The sequence below is a fragment of the Macrotis lagotis genome, chromosome 7, assembly GCF_037893015.1.
Source record: "Macrotis lagotis isolate mMagLag1 chromosome 7, bilby.v1.9.chrom.fasta, whole genome shotgun sequence".
Classification (NCBI taxonomy): domain Eukaryota; kingdom Metazoa; phylum Chordata; class Mammalia; order Peramelemorphia; family Peramelidae; genus Macrotis; species Macrotis lagotis.
Window position 1 is genome coordinate 209,003,507 of NC_133664.1, and position 17,561 is coordinate 209,021,067.

General features: G+C 37.2%; 1 protein-coding gene across 1 annotated transcript in view; it reads right to left on the reverse strand.

The window, feature by feature from the left end:
* TEAD4 (TEA domain transcription factor 4) overlaps positions 1-17,561 on the reverse strand; it is a 95,765-nt gene that overhangs the window by 36,020 nt on the left and 42,184 nt on the right. The window lies entirely within an intron of this gene.

The following is a 17,561-nucleotide window of genomic DNA, read 5'->3' on the forward strand; positions in this document are numbered from 1 at the left end:
ACCTTATTCAGTTAGTCAATATGTACATGTCCAATGAGCAAAAGAAGATGCAGAAATGTACTAGAAGAGGACCATGCTTTGAAGGAACTTATAACCTAATTATAAGAATAAGACTACAATTTTCTTTCTCTCCAGTTCATCAGTTCTCCCTCTTCTTAATTAAAAAGCTTAAGATTATAACTCTTCCAGGAAACTTTTCAGGACATATAGGAAGGGGGATATTGATTTCCTCTGGTCCCGTGCCATCATACTTCCTTTAGCAGAGAATAAGTGCTAATCCTTAAGTATAAAATGAACTAATTTAATAAGTCATTTGTTTTCTGTGATCCAATCCTCGAGGAGTTGTAATACAATTGGGGGTAAAAACAATACACATATGTGGAAAATGAACTAGTGGCAATGGACAGGAAACAAGTGCCCAAAATAAGAAAGTAGTGAGAATTCAGAAGAGGAAGATCATTATGTGCTTGATTGACCAAGGAAGTTTTTATGGAGAAGGTGGGGTGATTAAGGAAGAGGTAGGAGCCCTGGCCTTGAGTCAGGAGATCTGGGTTTCAATCCTATTTCAAAGACTTAAATGCATCTCAGATATAAAAGATCATGGGGAAGTAATTTAACCTTTAAGAGACTCACTTGCCTCATCTATAAAATAGGGATAATAATGTACTACCTTCCTCAGAGGGCAGAGAAAAGAAAACATTTATAAACTTTAGCACCAATCTGACTCTGTGATTTCATTGAAGAACTTCTGATAAGGAAATTCCCCTTGTCCAAGATAACTCAGGAATTGTTTGCAACTTATACCTGTAGAGATTTTCCTTGGAGCAGAGATGTTAAGGGAATTGCCTGGATTCATACAGCCAGGACTTGAGGAATTCATTGGGCTACACTGCTTCTCTACCTAAATGTGAGTTATTATACAGGGAAAATATTATGAATGATGCCAGCCCAGAGTTATATCTTGAAAACTAAGTAGGAATTAGAGAAGTCTTTACTAATTCTCCAGCAACTCTTCTATTCCTCCCACAACTAAAAATTATGTGTGTATCTCTGTTTCTCCAAGTAAATTATATGCTTTTTATTAATATGTTATTTATTTATATTTCCAACTACATGGAATGGGATTTTTGTTTGTTTTGGGTTTTTTTTTTTTTAGTTTTTGCAAGGCAATGGGGTTAGGTGGCTTGCCCAAGGCCACACAGCTAGATAATTAGTAAGTGTCTGAGGCCAGATTTGAACTCAAGTACTCCTGACTCCAGGGCCAGTGCTCTATCCACTGCACCACCTAGCCACCCCTGTAGTTTTCAATAATCATATTTTGGCAAGGTTTTGAGTTTTACATTTTTTCTCCCTCCCCAATCCTCTCCCCGCAAAAGAAAGCAATCTAATATAGGCTATACATGTTAAATTGTATACTTTTTACTAATTTTTGCAAAATGCTTTACTAATATTATTTCATCTTATTCTCACAGCAATGCTGGGACATAGGCACTGAGACAATCCTTACATTACAGAAGAGGAAACTAAAGCAACAGACAAATTTAAGTGGTCCCAGGTTACATAGCTAGTAGGTGACTGAGATCAGGGTTTAAACTACCAACTCCAAGTCTAGCTTGTGGGGTAGCTAGGTGGCACTGGCCCTGGAGTCAGGAGTACCTGAGTTAAATCTGGCCTCAGACACTTAATAATTACCTAACTGTGTGGCCTTGGGCAAGCCACTTAACCCCACTGCCTTGCAAAAACCAAGTCTAGCTTGCTATCCTGAGCCACCAAGATGTCTCTTGGGAGTGAGAATTATGACAGCTATTTACTTTATATCCTCTACAATCATTACTAATACAGAACTAAACACATAGTGAATGCTCAATAAACCTGGCAGAACTGGAAAAAATAGAAAGAGAAGACTACAGAATCAAGATTTTTTTTTAAGAAGGATTTTATTTATTTTGAGTTTTACAATTTTCCCCCATTCTTGCTTCCCTCCCCCCACTCCCCACAGAAGGTATTCTGTTATTCTTTACATTGTTTCCATGGTAAACACTGATCTCAGTTGAATGTGATGATAGAGAAATCATAGCCTTAAGGAAGAAAAATAAAGTATGAGATAATAAAATTACATAATAAGATAACGGGTTTTTTTCCTATTTTGAAGGTAATAATCTTTGGTCTTTTTTCAAAGCCCATAATTCTTTCTCTGGATATAGATGGTATTCTCCATTGGAGATAGCCCAAAACCCCTGGTTGTTGCACTGATGGAATGAGCAAGTCCATCAAGGTTGATCATCACCCCCATGTTGCTGTTAGGGTGTACAATGTTTTTCTGGTTCTGCTCATCTTGCTAAACATCAGTTCATGCAATTCCTTCCAGGCTTCCCTGAATTCCTATCCCTCCTGGTTTGTAATAGAACAATAGCATTCCATCACATACATATACCACAGTTTGTTAAGCCATTCCCCAATTGGAGGACATTCACTCAGTTTCCAATTCTTTACCACCACAGACAGGGCTGCTATGAATACTTTTGTACAAGTGATGTTTTTACCCTTTTTTTCATAATCTCTTCAGGGTATAGACCCAGTAGTGGTATTGCTGGATCAAAGGGTATGCACATTTTTGTTGCCCTTTGGGCAAAACAGAATCAAGATTTTAAAAGATCTAAGAAAGCTACAACCAAACCTAAGTAACTGAAATTTAATAGGGATAAATGTAAAGTCTAACACTGGAATTAAAAAAAAATAAACTCCACAAGTATGTTAAAAGGTATGGCTAGACTACAGTTTATGAGCAAAAGACCTGGAGATTTTGATGAATTTCAAGTTCAATATGAATCAAGTGTCTGACACAATACCCCCCCCAAAAAAGCTGTGAGTTTAGATAGCCTTAATTTATAACCATATGGTCAGGTCATATCTTGAGTAATATTTTCAGTTGTGGGGGGCCTCGTTTTAGAAAGACCATTGACAAAATGTCAAATGACAAAAGAAATAAATGACCAAGATGGTAGGGAAAATGGAAACCACACAATAAAAGGAATTGACCAAATGTCTGAGGGAAAAAGGTAGCATTAAGACACTAAAGACACTAAGACACTAATAAGAAACTAAAAAAGAAAAACTATACTGTTTATGGAGAATGTCATGAAAACTTTATTAATCAGGAATAGCACAAATGCTTTGTCTAGTTATGCTGTTAGCTCCAAGAGGCTGATGAGAAGTTGTCCTGAGAGAGAGATGAGACAGAGATAGACAAAGAGAGAGAGACAGACTGAGCTCTTCTCCCACTCCAGCAATTCTTTCCATGGGGTTGACTGAAATGACTGTCTTTCAGACAGTCAAATGCCTGGCTTCTGAAATAGTTGGCTGTTTTCTACAAAACCCTGAGACATGACCAAGTCTTCTCAATCTATCTGGTTATATACTTCCTATAAAATGTCCCTCCATTTTATCCAATGACTTTTAGGGACTTCTAGATTGATCAAACAATTTTTGAGCCTAATCTAAAACATTTGAAGAGTAGATTCCTTTGTGATGCCTAGTTGACTCAGTGAACATCTACCCATTTGTATGTAGGGTGCTTTGACAGCCCTCTCCCCCTTACAATAGTAAAATAGGATTGAAATGGAATAAACTATTATCTAGTCCAGCCCTTCCATTTTACAGATAAAGAAGCTGAGGGCCCAAGAGACTCAATAGCTTGGTCAAAGATGATTCTTATCTGTAAAATGAAGATAATTGTAGCACCTAACTTTCAGAGATGTTATGAGGATCAAATGAGATCATACTTGTAAAGAGCTTAGCAAGGTGAATATAGTAGGTAAATATTTCCATATTTCCTTCCTTCCTTCCATTCTCTCTCTCTCTCTCTCTCTCTCTCTCTCTCTCTCTCTCTCTCTCTCTCTCTCTCTTCACACCTCCCCCCCAGCCCTCTCTGGGTTTTGCACTAACCTCCAAAGACCTCCCACTGCCAAGTCTTGACCACCTTCTTTTGTCCCTACCCTGAACCTCCTTTGAGATCCTGCAATCCCAGCACTGTTAGTATTGCTTCTATATAATGTGAAAAAAGAAAAGTGGAAAGAAGAGAAAAGATTGAATCGGGGTGGGGGGAGAGGAAAATAAGTAGCAGGTTCTTTGATCATAAGTGGTCCTGGAACCTACTTTGGTATCCATCTCTAGAGCTCTCAGATTCCTAACACATCAGAGGTTCATATAACAGCCTTCCCTCAAAATAATCCTGGGAGGAGGCTAATAAAAGTATTATCCCCATTTCATTAGAAATTCAGAATGGCTGTGTGATATGGTTTTATTGGAAAATGGCTATAGCTGGTAAATGCTAGCTATAACAGTATTTGAACCTCAGATCCCCCAATTCTGAGTCAAGCATTCTTTGCACTATATCACACCGTCTCACTCGATCATATAAAAGTCTTAATTGTTCCAAGTCTTCTGCACAACCCTCACACCAAACCTGGTGGACTCATAATACTAACTCCACATATAACTTGACCACATCAAAGCCACCTCTAAACTGTGAAGACAGAATATATTAATTTTAATCCATTTGTCCCCTAGAATTGGAAGAACTCTTCTCTCACAATGGACTGGTCAATTCTAGAGAGGCCATGCCAGCTCTGGGCAAAGGGCCAGCATTGCAATACAGGACAGGAGCCAATTAAACAGGGAACCAAAGTTGGCTCAATTGTACCTGCATTCTTTTTGTTTTTGAACTTCCTCCATAACCCCAGACAGTGTCCTCTTCTCTTATAATCACTGGATCTCATGTTGTACTCTCAAAATAACACTATGTTCTGTCCCAGCAGGTCATGGCCAGAGGGAGGTGAGAGCAGTTGTGAATTCTCCCCAAGGGAATAAAATATTGGATTTCAGTGTCTCTTCTAAGCCAAAGAGGCCCATGGACCACACCTACCTGTCATTTCAACATGACAGAGGTAAACTAGTTTATCATCCTGCCTCCATTCTGCTTGACATCTAACCCAGGCCATATGCTACTATGTTCTGGAGCTTCATCGATCTTTCACTACTGGAGAGATTTCTAAACATCTTCCTCAGGGGCTGACAATACCAGGATGACATTCTCCAGTCTTAGGATTCTGTTCACAGGAAGGAGCCAAAAATGATTCTCTTCCCTTGATCCTACTGTGACCACTTTTCTTTATTCCAAATAACAAAGTCTCCCCTGTACTGGTTATGCTTTCATTTTAATCTTTTTCTTTTTTACCTTCTATGTTTCATAGAAAAAATTCCCTAAAGTAGGGATCACACCCACTCCCCTCTGTATTTCTACATAGTACCTAGTCTAGGATTCTGAATGAATAATCTGTCATATCTGTCCCTACCAAGGGCTCTACCAAGGTCCTTCAGCAAATCTGGAATTCAATCATCAAAGAGACCCAGCTGAGGAAATCTAATGACTTCCCCCCAAGACCTCACTTCCTTACAGCCCAGTGGTTTGTTTCTGAATAGGATGGGGATTGGAGGGGGAAAGGAGAAAAAGAAAAATCTCTCTAACTTTACCAAAAACTTCAGGTCCATGTGTTTCATATTATTTCTTGCTCCTAGAAAGTCTCCTAGCCATTGTTATTCTTCCACTAGGGCTCCTTCAAATACTCCCAGATATCACCCTTAATCCTCTCCTAGCTTCCCTTATGTCTATTCCTCCTCATGCCCAATCTAACTTCTCCCTGGGACCCAGAACTCCCTCATATCTGCTTCCCTTTCTCAACTGCCATATTCCTACCCTGAAACTCTATTTCTACTCCACTCCATCCACCTTGATCTTACCTTCTTCTAAATTCAATCTTCAGCCCTTCCCAAAGACTTCATAAAAGCATTTTAGAAAACAAGACCCATGAAGCTTTCTCCCTAACTTAACATAGGGCAAATACACTGGTCTAATCCAAGTTGAGCAGCTGAAATGGAAATGGATTCAGAATTTTTAATCCTATTGCCTTGGACTACCTTTACAATGATTCACCTTTTAGATGTGAGAGTTCAAAATGAACCAGGATAGAAGAGATTAGGGTAGAGAAAGACAAATATGATGTGAGTGGCTGGGAAAAGCAAGGAAAATATATTCCTGGTCTTTTCTGTGAATCCTCTAGAAGCACCTCATTCTCTTGCCTCTGGATAGTACTGTAGACAAATAATCTCAGAAAGAGAAATGTTTTTAAGAATCAGACATGTGATAGGAAAAATAATTTAAAAAGTCATAGAATCAAGGATCATCCTGGTGTTAGGAGGATCTAAGTTCTCAACATGATAAGATTCATTGAGCTATATAAGGATAAAAATTGAACCTGTGATTTCACTAGTATGGGGAACTTCAAAGTGAGGGGACATCCTCAAACAATGCAGGTCAGCATTTTTTTTATAATTTATAGTATAGAGAGTTTCATATAAAGCACTGAGAGTGCAAGAGACTTCATAAGGATCAGACCTGTCAGAAGTGAAACTTGAACCCAGATCTTCCTGACTCTGAGACCAGCTCTTTCTTCAGTACACCATGCTCCCTCTTCAGTATGCTGAAGTGTGTACATTAAGATAAAAGCATCTTCAGATAAAGTCCACATATTAAGTATAAACATAAGAAGTATCTTGAAAGAAGGAAAGTCCACAATTTTACTTAGCAATCAATGTGTTTGATGTTCTAACCTTTCAAGTCACAAAGTTCTCCTAATACCTAATCTGAAATTTAAACCCATTCTCTCTTTTTCTAAACAGATCTTCCTTACAACAAAGCACATGAAATACAATCAACCACTCTCAGATCATAAAAAGAGATTGATAAGGATCCCTTTAATAGAGTAGCAAAATTCCCTGGTCTCCAAAAAGGTGTATAGTTATGTTCACTTAAGTCAGATCATCCATTTTCACTTAGACTACATTAGAGACAGCTCTCTGAAGAGGTAGTAAAACTAGGGAGAGGTATAAAAGCAGAGGCTGAAGAAGAGGGGTTAGGAAAAGAGTCCAGGCTAGGGGGCAAGGGTCAACAATTCAAGGTTACTGCTATAGCCAGCTAGTTAGTTGGACATGACAGAGCAGATGTCCTTAATTCATCCTCAAAGGAGAGGCTGGGTGTGGCTAGGGTGGATGGGCACTGCCAAGCCCCTGATCCATCTGTTAGAACACAAGTGGTCACTAGTCCCTGAGGATGGAAGAGCTCATATCTCGGGCCCCAACCATCTCACCATAGACCAGAACTCCAGGGAACAGCTGCAGGTCCCACAGAAAAGTCATGGGCTCCTTTCTGGAAGGAAACAAGGGACAGGAGACAAGACCACTGGGTCTCATTTTTTTCAATTCTGCCCAGATAAGTCTTGGTAAATGGTTCAATAGGCAGCTCTCTGGGGGACAGGGTAAAGAAAGTATAATTTCCTTTTAAGTTAATTTGCATTTTTATTAACATTTTTCTCCATCACTTTAGTAAGTCTAGATAATCAAAACAAAAACAAGCCAAGTCCTAATTTGTAGCATTTGCAGATTTCCAAGGATATAAATGTTCACTGGAAATTTAATAAACAGTTCCTGTGAGCTGATAAAAGCTGGCCCCAGCACACCCCTGGCTCTGCTTCTAACCAGGATGCTGAGGATTGCAGAAAGTATTCTAGAACTTTAGTTAATAGCAGATCTTTATCACTTTCCTCTTGCCCAGTCAACGCAGGTATAGTAATTATTCTAGTCTAGATCATTTCAATAAGCCACTCACAGATCCTCTTCATGATCCCATGCAGGGAATGAGCTCTCACTAGAACAAGTATCTTCAGGTTTCTCCATAGTTATCCTCATCTCAGTTAGCCCACATGCCTCAATTCCCCCTTTGGTGGCTAAATCCATTTGCTTCCCTGTGAGATTTTTCACCTATAAAATTTTCCATAAAGGATTGAGATATCTTAAAACACCAACCTCACTCTGGCTTAAGAAGTAAAAATTCCTATCAGTCTTCAGTTCACTGCTACCAGAAATATCCTTCGGTGAGGAATTTTCTTGCCAGCACTGTTCTCTTTTTATGAGCTCTAAATTTAATCATTGCAAATTAGGACCTCTAGGGAAAGAGGCTAGAATCAGCTTTCAGTGGTCTAATCCCTTTGGTCCCCCTAGCTTACCTTAATGGAGATCAGCTGAAGTAATAAACACCTCTAATGAAAGATTGAGGCATAGAGATAAAATAGTCTGTATCCTGGAGGAAAGAAACTTGTTTCTTCATGTGTTTAGCCCAAAGCAGTTTTGACTTGTTATCTCTGCATCCTCATCCAGACTCTCCTCACTTCTCTAGAACATCCATCTTCCTTGTGGCTCCCTCCTCTATTGGTGAGTTCCTACTTGGAACTATCATTGTGAGGAAATGTCCAGACCAGTCCGTCCATGCTCACCCTCCCAATTCTTCAGATTGTGTATCTTCCTTCCAGACCCTCCCAATCTTTTCAGCTTCCTTTTTGGGGTCATTTTATCCAATTTGAATATAAGTTCCTTGAGGCAGGGACTTTCTTTTTGCTTGTATTTATATTCTTGGTGCATAACACAGTATCTAGCATATAGTAAGTGATTTATAAAAAATGGTTTATTTCTCTAGGTTCCTAGAGAACTAACTAGTTAGAGATGTTCCAGTTAAACCAAAAGACATAAATCCTAATTATCAAGTTTGAATATTAGACTTGAATTAGAAAGTGTGAAACCAACACTTACTAGATCTTTGACTCTGGGCAAATCATTTCAGCCTCTGTGGATCTCAGTTTCCTCCTTTATAAAAATGGAGAGTAGGGGCCGCTTGGTGGCGCAGTGGATAGAACACTGGCCCTGGAGTCAGGAGTACTTACCTGAGTTCAAATCCGACCTCAGACACTTACTAATAACCTAGCTGTGTGGCCTTGGGCAAGTCACTTAACCCCACTGCCTTGCAAAAATCTAAAAAAAAAAAATCTAAACATGGAGAGTTGACTTGGTGACCTCTACAATTCTTTCCAGTTCTGAATATAAGATACTATGACCCCTTCCTGAATCTACTAAAAAACAAGGAAAACAATAATTCCCTTAGTGTAACTTTGTCAACCCAATCGACTCAACTGGTTCTTTAACCAGAAACCACTTTATAAGCTTTACACTGAACACAAAACATGTGCAGGAAAATTCTTACTAATCCAGTCACTAAAAATTGTCAAATCCCAGTATATATCAATAAAGGGAAGAGACTTGAGGGATACTAATAATCAGTCTCATTAAATGGATTATAATGATAACAGTAATGTTGATGATTAAATATTTATTAAATATTTTATTTATTTATTTTTCCAATTATATGCAATGGTAGTTTTCAACAATCTTTTGTTGAAATACAATCTTTTGTATATATATACAAGGTTTTGAGTTTTACATTTTTCTCTCTCCCTCCCTCCCTCCCTTCTCTATCCCCCTGACAGAAATCAATCTAATATAAGCTATACATGTATAATCATGCTAAACACAGTGTGATGAAATATTTATAGCTAGATTCCCAATTACAAAAAATAATGAATCCATGAATTGGTTATATTATTCAAATTCTCAAAGCACATTTCCACTGGGTTGGAACTAATCATATTTAAATAAATAGAACTTTGAATGGTGTGAATTCTAATACAGCACATAAGGCAATTTTTGGTGGGCTACTATGTAGGAAAAGGTTGATTTTTCTGACTTTAGAGGCAGAACTATGTAGGAGCTATAGGGTGGCAGATTTTAATTTAATAAAATAAATTTCTAATAATTAAGAGTTGCCAAAAAGTGAACTGGGCTACCTTGTAAGTCAATCAGTTCTTTTTCATTTGCAAGTGTTCAAGCAAGTAAAATTTCTAAAATGCACTAAAGAATCCTCAAGGGATAAATTCTACCTTTAAAAACATACATTAATCAAACAAAAAATAGAATGTTAGTGAACTGAATCTGAATTTTTAGATATCAGAAACTTAACAAGTAAAGCCAAAATAAGCACAGGAGAAATTATTGAAATTTAGGGAGAAATAGATAAATTGAAAACCAAAAAGGTAATAGAAATCAGACAGCAGCTAAGCAGAGCAATGTTTAGAGAGCTAGGAGAAATAAATAAAATGGAAACCAAAAAGGTAATAGAAAACATAGACAGTACCTAAGTAGAACAACATATAGAGAGCTAGACCTATAGTCAGGGAGACCTGAGTTCAAATTTATTCCCAACCTATACAACTGCTGTTGGTCTTGGTTTTCGCATCTATAAAATTTGGATAATAATAACACCCACGTCTCAGAGTTGTTGTGAAGATAAAATGAGATTGTTGTTCAATACTTCTCAAATATTAAAGTACTATATACTGGATAGCTAATTTTTTTTAAAATTATGAACTGATTCTTTGAAAAAACTAACCAATCTTTAGCTAAACTAATTATAAAGAAGAGAGCACAAAACAAAATCTACGAAATACCAAAATGGACAAAGTAAAATTACAACAAAACCATAATAAAAACAATTAGCAGAACCTACTACAAAGTTATATGCTAATAAAATCTATTACATAAAATAGAGGATATGAAATATCCAAATTAACAGAACAACAAAAGAGAGTCTCGTAAAAGGAAACAGAACCAGCTATAAAGGAATTACCCCTGAAAAATTGCTTCTATACCTGATGGATTTACAGAATTTGATCAAATTTTTAATAGTTTTACCATACAAATAGTTTTCAAAAATAAAAAAAAACAAAGAAAACAAGGGAGACACTTAGACAGAAGAGTATTTATCAAGGTCTGTCTGAAACCAAAGGATAGATTAATCATTTCTGGAGACTTCTCTCTCTCACCAGAATTATTCCAATTCCAGGAGAGGAGAGCTCTCACCTTGGACTAGGAAATATGTGTCAGTGGAAATAAAGTTTATGTCGATTCAGTTTCTTATAAATTTCTCCCATCATACCCACCCCTGGACTACCCTTTCCAGATGTTCCTATACTGTGATTTGTAAGCTTTCTTCTAAAACTAATAGTTAAATATTCTAAGAGCAAGACAAGGGTCACAAAGTCATAAGAGCAGGAAGGGGGAGATTTAGAGAGCAAGTTCAAACTCTTCATTTAACAGATGAGGAAACTGAGGCCTACAGTGGTTAAGTGACATCACCAAGGAAATACTGGTAGTAATAGAAGAGCCAGATTAACTAAAAGTTTAGCACTCTTCATAGTACTGGAAGCATTTGAAGAGAGAGAAAGAGAGATAAAAAAGGCCGTGGAGATTGATTATAAATGAAAAGTAAGACTTATTTTCCAGCCATGAACAATATATTCATCTATTTTGCTTAACTGGATATTTTTGTTGCAAGGAAAGGTTCTATAGTTCAGCAAAGGGAAAATAAAGGAGTAGGGAAGGAAGAATCATTGATATTTTAAAATGTGTATATATATATATATATATATATATATACATATATATATATATAATGTATATATACAATAAACATACACACACATGTATAGCATGGTGGGGTTTTTGTTTTGGATTTTTTTTTAAGAAAAAGGTGGGGCAGCTAGGTGGCACAGTGGATAGAGCACCAGCCCTAGAGTCAGGAGGACCTGAGTTCAAATCCAGCCTCAGACACTTAATAATTACCTAGCTGTGCGGCCTTGGGCAAGCCACTTAATCCATTGCTTTGCAAAAACCTAAAAAAACAGGGAATGGAAAAACAGAAGGATGGAGAGAAAGAATTTCTCAAAGATTTAGAAAATAACTCAGAGAACAGGAATCCTATGAAAAGATGATACCCCTCTCAATCCCTCCTATAAAGAACCAGAACAACAGAGTAGAAAGAATGCTGAAATAAGAATCAGGAGACCTAGGATCAAGTCTCACATCTTTCCAGTAATCAGCTTTGTGACCTTAAGTTAGTCACTTCCCATCTCTTTCCTCATCTACAAAATGGGGATATTGGATTAGATAACATCTCCATCTTCCAACTCTAAATTTAGGATCTATGACTTGACTTATAAAATTGATTTTTCCAGCTTTGTTTCTCCAGTCTAGAATGTCCTTTTGCCTTCTTCTTTCATACACAAAGCATACCTATCCTTTACATCTCATCTCCTTCATGAAGCTTTTTCAAACAATCAGACCTTACTTTCACTACCCACCAGATCTCCAGTTCATAAAGATGCCCAGTTCCTGAGAGTCACTGTTGCATACAATTCATTTTGTAATTATCACATACTACCTTACATAATTAGTTATTACAGAATTCTGGTAAGTCACCTAGATTCTCTTGGTCACAGTTTCTTCATCTGTAAAATGAGGGTGTTAGACCAGATCTCATAACTTGATACCCTATAATCCTGGTTGACATCCTGTTATCCTGGCTGGCATCAGAACTCAAACCTAGGTTTTCTGTTTCCAAATCTAGTGTTCTTATCGCTGTATCATAATCTTCCTGAAGAGTCCATGCTACCTAGAAAAATGACAGATTTTTGACAGGTCTAACTCTAGCCCTTAGACCAAGGATTCAGAAGAATAGTAGTAAAATGGAACTGAAAGTCCAACACAAGAATAAAAGGGGAAAAAATACTATTTGGAAGGCTAAGGAATACAGGGAGGAGAACAGGGACTCTTGAAAGTAAGGTAGAAAGAGAAGGCAATGGGAAAGAGGAGAAAGCAGGACAGCTTCCAGAAGGGGATCAAACCTTTGGCAGCTGTGCCAGACTGCTCCCTACCTCCACCTCCCAGTGCCCCATCTCATCCACAGAGTAGTGAGTTCAGGACTATATATATCTTATCCAGGCTGGTCATACTCTGTAGTCCCTGCCTTGGCACTCATTCACTACAGAGTATTGTAAGAAGAGAAGGAGAGTGGGAGAGGAGAGGATAAGCCAGTGTCTGAAGTCTGTGCACATGGAGGACAGGTGCAGTGGGAGCTGAGATAGGTCAACAGACCCCACTGACAACTCCAACTCCCCAGTCAGGCAAAGCTCCTGACCAGCTATCAAGATGAAAACTAAATGAGGGGGCAGAATCAAAGGGTCCTGGGGGAAGAGAAGACTAAATTTTACATACCAACTTTAGGATCCCACAAGAAATCTGCCTTTTCCTTCCCCTATACCATACCTCTCTTCTTCCATTCCTTATTTAGTTTTTCTTACCTTTTTTCCCCCTTCTTTTCTCCCCTACCTTCCTGAAGTTTAGTGAATTTAGAGCATTATTCTGAATTCAAATAAAATATCTATATTTTTTAAAAAAAGAAAATCTGAATTCAAGTTCTGACTCTGATGCTTCCCAGTTATTGAACCCTGGGTAAAGTCTCTTTCCAGGGCATTACTTTTTTCATCTGTAAAACAGAGGTGATAAAAATTCTTATATTCACAATTAGCTGGGAAATAAGTACTTTGTAAATTTTATAATACTTTAGCATTCTAAACAGTTACTGCTGCTACTGCAATCATTAGTACTATTCCTACTACCACCACTACTAATATTATCACTGCCATTACAGCAGCACCAGCACCAGAACCACTACTACTGCTGCTGCTGCTATTAGTACTACTATTACTGCTTCTACAACTATTACTACTACTACTACTACTACTACTACTACTACTACTACTACTATCACCACCTCTCTTTCTCCTCCTCCTCCTCCTTTCCCCAAAGCTCAGACATCCCTCCCTTATTTTGCAGAATTACTGCATTTTTAGTTGACCATGGAGAATATTGAGCCCAAACTCAAATAGAGGGGAAAAAAATTCCTCTACAATACACTTTACAAGTGATTAATCACTACCTTCTTCTACCTCTTTAAACAATCTATTCCTTTAAACAATTCCATTTTGGGATTGCTCTATTAGGAAGGCTTACTATTAAATCAACTCTATATTTCTTTTTGTAATTTTTACTCAATATTCTTAGTTCTGTCCTCTAGGCCCAAATAGAACATAAGACAGTTCTTCAAAACCTTAAAGAAAGTTGCCATGCCCAACTGCATACCTCAACTTGTCCCAGGGCTTTTTTTCCCCCTCCAGATTAAACATAGAAATGTTTAGAAACTAGAAAGTTTCTTTAAATGTTGCCCTTAAAGCTTGATTTCAAGACTCTTTACTATTCTAGGGGACCCTCCTCAGGATAATTTCTAGTTTATCAACTTGCCTTTCTCAGATGATGCCCAAAATGGAACACCCCTAATAAATTTTATCACATTAGATTCAAACCAACATGATGGCCTATTGAGATAATTTTGAACTCTAGCTCTTGTCCTAATGCAATGTGATAGACCTCCCTTCTAGTTTTGTGTCATCCACAAAACTTTTGATGCCATATTTGCTTTTATCTAGGTCATTCATAAAAATGTTTAACAGCAAAGTATTAAAAATGTTTAACAGCTGGAGTACTACACTAGAGACTTCTTTTCAAGTTGACATCACATCTTTAACTCATAGTGACTATTCTCTATATTTGATCTTTTAACCAGTTCCAAATGAACAGTTGCTGACCCATATCTTTCCCTACTGTCCATAAGAGTAGTCAGAGAGCCTAGGTCAAATATTTTTGTATTTTCTTGGTCTACAAGTATAGTAACTCTGTCAAAAAAAGGTAATAAAGATTTACTGGATATTCACTAACTATGCAGACTAGATGACTGCTAAAATCCCATTCAGTTCTAAATTGATTTCCTTTAATAACTTTTTTATTTGCCAGTTATTTCAATATAGGGATGTTCATATGGACCTGAACTCATCAAGAGAAGCTACATGTTCTCTATCTCCTCTTAATATTGGTTTTCAACTTTCTATTAAACAGTTCATTTGGTTCTCTAGTTCAAAGATAATTCTCCTCCATAGAAGAAATAGAAGCAAAAGAAAATTTGAGCATCCCTACCTACTACTATAATCTATTATCTACTACAACTAGTGCTTTCCCTTCTTTGATCCTTCTCTTTTCCTTAATAGAACTAAAGAATACCTTTCTACTTATCCTTCGCTTTCCTCATCAACCTCATCTAGATTTTATTGTTGATTAGAATCAGAATTTTCATTTTTTTTACCTTTGGCAAAATGAAATTATTACTAAAGCAAATCAATGAATTATTAACTGCTCTGCTTTGGGAAAGTTTGGGTAGATGTCCAAAAAACTGAAGTCTCAAAAATTATCATACTTCTGAGATACAGGCTTGTGACATTTCCTAAAGTCCTCATCTTTTTCATCTATGTATAAGGTGTCTATAGAATACCTGGATAACAAATTTATTTGGTTTTGCTTCTTATTCTCCCATATTTGAGAATTAAACCACAAGCAACATTACCATTTTAAGCTTTTAGACTTTCCTTTCTCTAATTTATTCTGCATACCACTTTCAGATTACATCAATATGCCATGAACTGGGGCAGCTAGGTGGTACAGTGGATAGAGCACTGGCCTTGGAGTCAGGAGTATGAGTTCAAATCCAGCCTCAGACACTTAATAATTACCTAACTGTGTGGCCTTGGGCAAGCCACTTAACCCTTGCAACCCTTGCCTTGCCTTGCAAAAACTAAAAAAAAAAAAATATGTCATGAACTGACTTCTTTTTGGTGGCATGGAACTCCTGCTGTGGGTACTTTCCTTTAATGCACCTGTATATAATTATATTCTTAGAGAGTAGCCTGAAATTCAAAAAAGTTAAAGTGACTCAAGGTGACATAGGTAACAAATATCAGAAGGGGGATTCTTCACAGAGGTCTTCTTAGCTCTGAGTCTTGCACTATGCTACCACTGAATTAGTCTTTCCAAGACCCTCCTTTTCTCTATCCTTCCTCTGTTCAATCCTTCAGTTGATGACAGCTTGAACCACCCCCCCCCTTCCAAGACCCACCTCTCCTCCAATCAGAAGCATTTACACAATCAACCAGCATGTATATTAGGTGCAAAGGATACAAATGAAATAATCCTTACTTACTAAATATATCTAGTAACCTTGGAAAGCATTTTCCTGCCTCTAGTCATTTGCTAGTGGTCCTCTCTACCTGGAAGTCTCTTTCTTCTCCCATATACTTATCCAGGGTCTATTTCTTTTTCAAATAAAAAATAATCAAAATTCCAATTCCCTCATTAAAGTCTCTTTGAGCCCACACTGACTGCCTTTTTCTCTTCTATGCCATTTTGAACTGTACCCACATAATTAAACACTTCATAAAATATGGTTCTTGTTCTCAAAGAGATTCATTTGCAATTAACATTCTGACCACTAGACTGTGTTTGTGGGCAGTGTGAACTGGTAAAAACTGGTTTGACTGGTACAGCCCCACCTTCCAAGACACTTATATGCAAACATTCAACTGCCTTGAAGACAATGCATCTATCTCCCAAGTTTCCCAAGTTTCCCAGGTCCTTGCCCCACATTCCTCATTCCTTATTTTAGAAAATACCCTGATTTCAGTGGTCTAGACCAGTATCAAACTGAAATAGAAATGGGAGCCTCTAAACCATATATAACAATCCTTGAAGGCTGGATATTAATATAAATATCAACTAACACAATATTATATGGCATTTAACATAATAATTGAAATAATTTAATTATATTTTAACATAATATGTGATTATATGTAACATACATAATAATTTCATATTATAGTTATATCTTAATATATGGTTTATAGGAGAATAATAAAATATTAATATATAATTATTATATTTTAATTCAGTTTGTTAAACATTTCTAAATTACATTTTAATCTGTTTTGGGCTACACTCAGGAGTGCTATAAGGCACAAGAGGCCCTGGGACTGCATATTTGACACCTCAGGACTAGAATACCTCACTGTCTTGCCCAAGGATAATGGGGCACAGTCCTATTAGTGCCATATTGGCTGTTTGTCTAAAACTCTATAAAAGTTTGAGCTCTGAGTAGCCTGGGACCTAGGATTACAGTGTATAGCTGATTGCCTGTCTGAAGCTCTAACTTGCTCATGGATCAGGGAGACAACATGGGCAGTTCCCCAAGCAAACATCTGTCCCCATCACATAACTACTATGTCCACATTACAGTATTGTTCTTCAGGAATGGTTCTCTTCCCTTTTTGCTTGCAAACAGGGACCACAATGTCTTCATTTAATCATCTTCATTTAACCATGCCTTCAATACACCTAATTTATTTTTCTCTCAAAGTCTTTCTCTATTTGATCATGATGTCCCCTCTACCTTGAATCCTCTTCCCCATCTTCATCCATGAAAATTCTACCTATTCTTCAAAGTAGATCAAATGATCTTTCCTTAATGCAATCTTCCTTGATCACCCCAGGTCACAATGATCTTTATTTCCCAAACCACTGCTGTCTATGTCATTCACATAACATCTATCAAATATTTATTATTATGTACGGTATTAGGATAAATTGAATATATGTCTTGTTTGTCTAACAACTAAACTTCTTTAAACTCAAAAGTCACCTTACTAGTCAATGCTCCAGGTTAATAATGGCCTCCTTCAGGACTAGGTTTTGTAACTGATTTAACTTCTCTTGTAAAATTATGTTTTATAACTTTATTTGCATCTTGTTCCCCCAATAAAATATAGACTCCTTGAGGGCAG